The sequence below is a fragment of the Pan troglodytes genome, chromosome 2 (assembly GCF_028858775.2).
Source record: "Pan troglodytes isolate AG18354 chromosome 2, NHGRI_mPanTro3-v2.0_pri, whole genome shotgun sequence".
NCBI classification, from domain to species: Eukaryota; Metazoa; Chordata; class Mammalia; order Primates; family Hominidae; genus Pan; species Pan troglodytes.
The window spans coordinates 78,096,917-78,103,233 of NC_086015.1; the positions used below are offsets into that span (position 1 = coordinate 78,096,917).

The following is a 6,317-nucleotide window of genomic DNA, read 5'->3' on the forward strand; positions in this document are numbered from 1 at the left end:
TTTTGTTTTATTTTTTATTGCTAAATCTATTATACTCTAATTTACACTAGAATATTTACTAACACTAAGTAAATAGTTTTGGAAAGGAAAAACTATTTCAAACTGTGAAACTTTGCACTGTATGTAAAGTGCACTTTCAAAACCGAACTTTCATATACAATTTTATGCCATGACTTTCCTCTCGTTTTGTATCAGCATTTCTTGCAGGTTGTTAGGACAGGAGCTGCAGTTGTCACCAGTCTAGTCAAGTGTAAATCTTACATGCGGCACTTTCTACTGTTGGATGTAAAATCCTGTAGAAAATTGAAGGTCATTCTTTCCGTCTGCTCATTTTAAGCTGTAAGAAAATATTAACAGTCCCTTAGAAACAATGCTTGTGTTCTTTGGAAATTAAATATTGATATGCTGACAACCCACCATCTTAGATCAGATGTACCTAAGTTTTAACAATTTTAAAGCTTTACATTATCAATTACAATATTCATTTAAAAAATAATCTTCTATGGAATTCTGACCAATTTGCTTAGACTACATATTTTTGTCCAAATCAACACTGAACTTGTTCATTTCCATTGAGTTCTGCCACCTTTCAGTGGCAAAAGTAAGACTTTTGGTGACAGGTGGACCTGGGTTCAAATCTCATCTTGTGCCACTATGTGATTCAGGACATGCTACTTATCTTTCATGTTCTCAGTTTTAACATCTATAAAGTGGAAATATCTATTCTTTAGGAATTCTGTGCATCTTGAATGAGATAATTATTTCCTCATTTAGTCAGCAAATATTTATTCAGTCTCTATTCATCCTAGGTACTCTTCTAAGTGCTGAGGGTATAGCAGTGAGGAACAATCATCCTGATTCAAGTATTCATGCTGACTAGTACTTAGTACAGAGTGGGTCACTAGGATTGGCTTCCTTCCCTTTTAATCTCCAAACTATTTTATATTATATGCTATTTGCCCACTAAATTATATATATTACTTATATTATTAGCTTTCCTTTTTAAGTACTTACCCATGTACCTAACTAGGCTATTTGAGAGCTGGGATTATATCTTAGAATTATTTCTATTTATAATATTAGCAGTTCTATGCACCTAGGAGATAATCAGGAAATTTCACTGATGTAATCACCAGTGAATAACTGGCATTTTGTCTGGGGCAGATGGAGAGAAGAGGAGGTTTGCAGAGCAATAACATCATTCTAGTTCTTAACTTCAGAGGCAGATTCATTAATGACTTAACCTTGTGTCTACGTTCTCTTGGGTACCCCAAAATGTGTCTGCTGAAAGAGCATTGTTATTTTTGAAGGCATGGCTAGTAGACAAATATCCTCTGTGTTATTGGCATTTTTCTGCATACTCTAGCATGCAAATATTTATGTTTGAATTCAGAAAAATTTAAAAGCCTTGAGTGACAGAACTTTTAAAAATAGCTATTTTTTTAAAGAGATATTTTAAAGATATCTTGCCTCAACATGTTGCATTACCACAGGATTGAATTTTTCTAAATATTTAATTATAAAATCAATTTCTCTTGGACAACTAGAATAAACTTATTTTATCATTTCCCTTCCACCTCTTTATATTTACACATGCATGCATTCATGTGTGTACGTAAACACACAAACGCACAACACATACCACACATACCCACAAACACACACACAAACATACACACGCATGCATTTTTCCTGGATCCTAAAGTTGAACTTATTCTTACTTTATATTATTTTAATACCAGAGAAACGAAATGACATTAATCCAGTATTGGGTGAGGTTTTCATCCAGAATTTGTTGTGTGGTGGATTTAAGTTTTCAATATATTATGATTGGGTCCCCTTTTTGGTAAATGTATAAGAATGTCCTCAACAACATTTGTGCTTATAAATAGAAAATAATTAATCCCCTCTTTCTAAATCTCTTAAAAGTAAGTTCAAGAAATCATAAACATTCTTTGAAGGAGAGAATATATGGGGTCTTCAAAAAAGGTACTTGCAATTTACCAACATGTGACAATCATTTAATTTAAACTCTATCCATTATGGTTATAGAAGTCTAACTCCCTATAACTAAAATATCACCAAACTTGGGGATTTTATAGATTTCTATAGGTTCAGATGCTTTTTTTCTTAATTATTTGTTTAGAGACAGAGGTAAATATGGTTTAAATATAGGACCAAAGAGAAAAACTATGAAATACACATGTAATCATATCGAAAATTTTTCGGTTTGCACTACCAGATTTTTGGATTTTCCTTTGTGTAATAATCACAAGAAACTATTCACACTTTATGTAGTTACTAATTATGTAATTACTAGTTCTTGGAGCATGTCCTCTATTGTTGATTGACACATCCAGCTGCCAACCAGATGTTGACACTTGGAACTGGGTTTACCTAAAATCAACCTCCTTGCCATTGCTCCCCCACTCAGGTTTTTCTTCCAATCATTCTTACTCTAAAGACTAGAGAAGTTATTTTTGAATCTTTACTTTCCTTCCCTATTATATCCCACTGTCCAATCCTATTGATTTTTCCTTCGTGGAATCTCTCTTTTTCACCATCACTTGCCTCAGGACCATATTACTGGACTTCCGTGTGACAGCAACATCTTTTCATTGGTCTCACTGTTCTATATCCTTCTGTAATTCCAATTCATTCTACACACTGAGACAAAGACAAGCTTCCTAAACAACACTGTGAGTATATCTCCATCTTTCTAATCCTTCTTTTACCCTCCTCAGGTAAGAGGCCCTTTGCAATGCTCCAACATTCTGCTAAGATCTTATTCTAATATCTCACTGTCCTGAATACATTGAGAATAATAAATTAACATTCAGTGAATGCTTACATATGCATTAGCTCCTTTTACAAAAAAAAAATATTTTTCTGACATATACATACCAAGCAGCACACATAATTATACAGCTTGATGAATTTTCACATACCAAAAACATCTGTATTACCAGCACCTAAATTGTATTAGCTCTTTAAATCATCACAGCTATTCTATGTGATGTTGTATTCTGCCTAGGAGAGGTCAGGTATAAATGGATGAGCTTGAATTTAAACCAAACTGTCAAAATCCAGAGCCTATGCTATTAAGCACATTTGCAAGCATCCCCTATATTTGATCCAGGCAAATTCATTTACTCATTGTTCAAACACTTTATATATGTATTTTTTGCCTCCACTATCATGCTATTTTTGTAGCCTAAAATGTTCTCATTTCTTCTTGCTCCTTCCTTAACTCTCTGCCTCTTTCTCACTTTATCTTTTACTATTTTTTCAATAATCAGATCAAAACCTACCCATTGCCTGGCATGTTTTTATAAAGTATAGGTTGCAAACAGAACCCAGGCTTTGCAGCCAAATATGTCTGGGTTCAAATTTCACCTGGACCACTTACTAACATTTATTTTAAAAGTCTCAGCATTGTCCTCATGTGAAATGTAGATCTAAAAATAATCATACCTTTGTTTATTTATAAATTGAAAGAAATCAAGTATAAAATGCCTACCACAATGGCTGGCAGGTAATAGCCACTCATTAAAAGGCAACTCTAGCTCTTGAGTCACTCCCACGCAGCTTTGGAGCCATGTGCATGTTGGACGGTCTCGGCCCACCTTGTTCACTAGCACTTGTAAATCTTTTCCTTTCAAGATGCCTGAGGAGATGCACCATGTAGAGGAGGAGATGGAGACTTTTGTCTTTCAGGCAGAAATTGCCCAACTCGTGTGTCTCATCATCAATATCTGCTATTACCACAAAGAGATTTTCATTTGGGAGTTGATCTCTAATGCTTCTGATGCCTTGGACAAGATTTGCTTTGAGAACCTGACAGGACCTTCCTAGTTAGCCAGTGGTAAAGAGCTGAAAATTGACATCACCAACCCTCAGGAACACACCCTACTTTGGTGGACGCAGGCATTGGCGTGACCAAGGCTGATCTCATAAATAATTTGGGAACTATTGCCAAGTCTGGTGTTAAAGCATTTATGGAGGCTCCTCAGGCCGGTGCAGACATCTCCAGGCCTGGGCAATTTGGTGTTGGCTTTTATGCTTCCTACCTGGAGGCAGAAAAAGTGGTTGTGATCATAAAGCACAATGATGATAAACACTATGCCTGGGAGTCTTATGCTAGGGGTTTCTTAACTGTATGTGCTGACCCTGTTGATCCCATTGGCAGTGGCACCAAAGTGATCCTCCACTTTAAAGAAGACTAGACAGAGAGAGTATTTCTAAGAGAGGCAGGTCAAAGAAACACTCATAGTTTATAGGCTATCCCACCACCCTTTGTTTGGAGAAGGAACGGGTGGGTGAAAGAAGTCAGTGACGATAAAGCAGAAAAAAAAGAAAGGTGAGAAAGAAGAGGATGATAAAGATGAGAAAAAGCCCAAGATTGAAGATGTGGGTTCAGGTGAGGAGGATAACAGCAGTAAGGATAAGAAAAAGAAAACCAAGATCAATAACAACAAAAAAATGCATTGATCTGGAATAACTAAACAAGACCAAGCCCATTTGGATCAGAAAGCCTGATGAAATCACCCAGGAAGAGTATGGAGAATTCTATGAGAGCCTCACAAATGATTGGGAAGACCGCTTGCCACTGAAGCACGTCTCTGTAGAGGGTCAGTTGGAATTCAGGGCACTGCTATTCATCCCTCATCAGGCTGTCTTTGACTTCTCTGAGAAAAAGAGTAGGGCTTTCTTTGACCTCTTTGAGAACAATAGAGAAAAGAAAAACATCAACCTCTATGTCCGGCATGTGCTATGACGAGCTGACACCAGAGTATCTCAGCTTTATCCGTGGTGTGCATATATATATATATGACTTTGAAGATCTGCCCTGAACATCTCCCAAGAAGTGTTGCAGCAGAGCAGAATCCTGAAAGTCCACACAAAAACACTCTTGGGAAGTGTCATGAGCTCTTCTCTGAGCTGGCAGAAGACAAGGAATGTTATAAGAAATTCCATGAGGAATTCTCTAAAAAATCTAAAGGTTGGAATCCATGAGGACTCTATTAACTGATGATGCCTGTCTGAGCTGCTGCACTATCACACCACCCAGTCTGGAGATGAGATGACATCTCTGTCAGAGCATGCCTCTCACATGGAGATGGGAAGTCCATCTATGACATCACTGGCAAGAGCAAAGAGCAGGTGGCCAACTTTGCTTTTGTGGAATGAGTGAGGAAGCAGGGCTTTGAGGCAGTATATATGACCAAGCTCACTGATGAGTACTGCATGCAGCAGCTCAATGAGTTTGATGGAAAGAGCCTGGTCTCAGTTACCTAGTAGGGTCTTAGGCTACCTGAGGATGGAGAAGAAGAAAATGGAGGAGAGCAAGGCAGTTTGAGAACCTCTGCAAGCTCCTGGAAGAAAACTTGAAGAAGAAAATTGAGAAAGTGAAAATCTCCAATAGTCTGTTTCTTCATCCTGCAGCTGCAGTCACAGGTGCACTATGACTGGCACCTACAGCTGAACAGCCAATATGAAGTAGCTTGTGAAAGCTCAGACACTTTGAGACAACTCTATAATGGGCTACATGATGGCCAAAAAGCACCTGGAAATCAATCTTGACCAACCTATTGTGGAGACACTGCAGCAGAAGGCTGAGGTGGACAAGGACGACAAAGCTGTCAAAGACCTGGGGGTGCTGCTGTTTGAAACTGTGGGGCTCTCTTCTGGCTTCTCCCCTGAGGATTCTCAGACCTACTCCAATAGCATCTACCATGAACAAGCTCTGTCTAGCTACAGATGAAGATGAAGTGGCAGCAGAGGAAGCCGGTGATGCTGTTCCTGATACAATACTCCCTTCCCACTCGAGGGCGATTAGGATGTGTCTTGCATGGAGGAGGTAGACTAGGAGTTTATACTTGGAAATCTTGTGCCCTCTGAATAGTGTCCCCATGGCTCCCACCACAGCCTCGAGTGGTCCTGTCTCGCCTGGCTCCCTCTGCTAATGTCTTGTGTTTATTCTCTCCTGTCCTTGTGCCTAAGGCAGGAAACAAGGGCCTCTAACCCCATCCCCTCCCTAATTTGACAACAGGATTGGATGTTGCATATTATGGGTTTTTTGTTTATTTTGTTCTGAGATTAAAGTATGCAAAATAAAGAAGATGCAGTTTTATACAAAAAATTTTAAAAGGGTAACTCTTTTTCTTCAGCATCTCTCTCTCCCTCCAATAACTGTTAGTCTCCATCCAATATTTGGCTCTCATTTGTGCACAGCATAGTGAATTTTCTTTATTGTTGCCTTAGATTTTACTGACTTCTGTTATTCTAATTCAACGTCATTTGTGTATATTCCTTGC

General features: G+C 38.2%; 1 pseudogene; it reads left to right on the forward strand.

The window, feature by feature from the left end:
• The first annotated feature begins 3,663 nt into the window (after window positions 1-3,663).
• LOC100608679 (heat shock protein HSP 90-beta-like) lies at window positions 3,664-6,025 on the forward strand (annotated as a pseudogene).
• The last annotated feature ends 292 nt before the right edge of the window (window positions 6,026-6,317 follow it).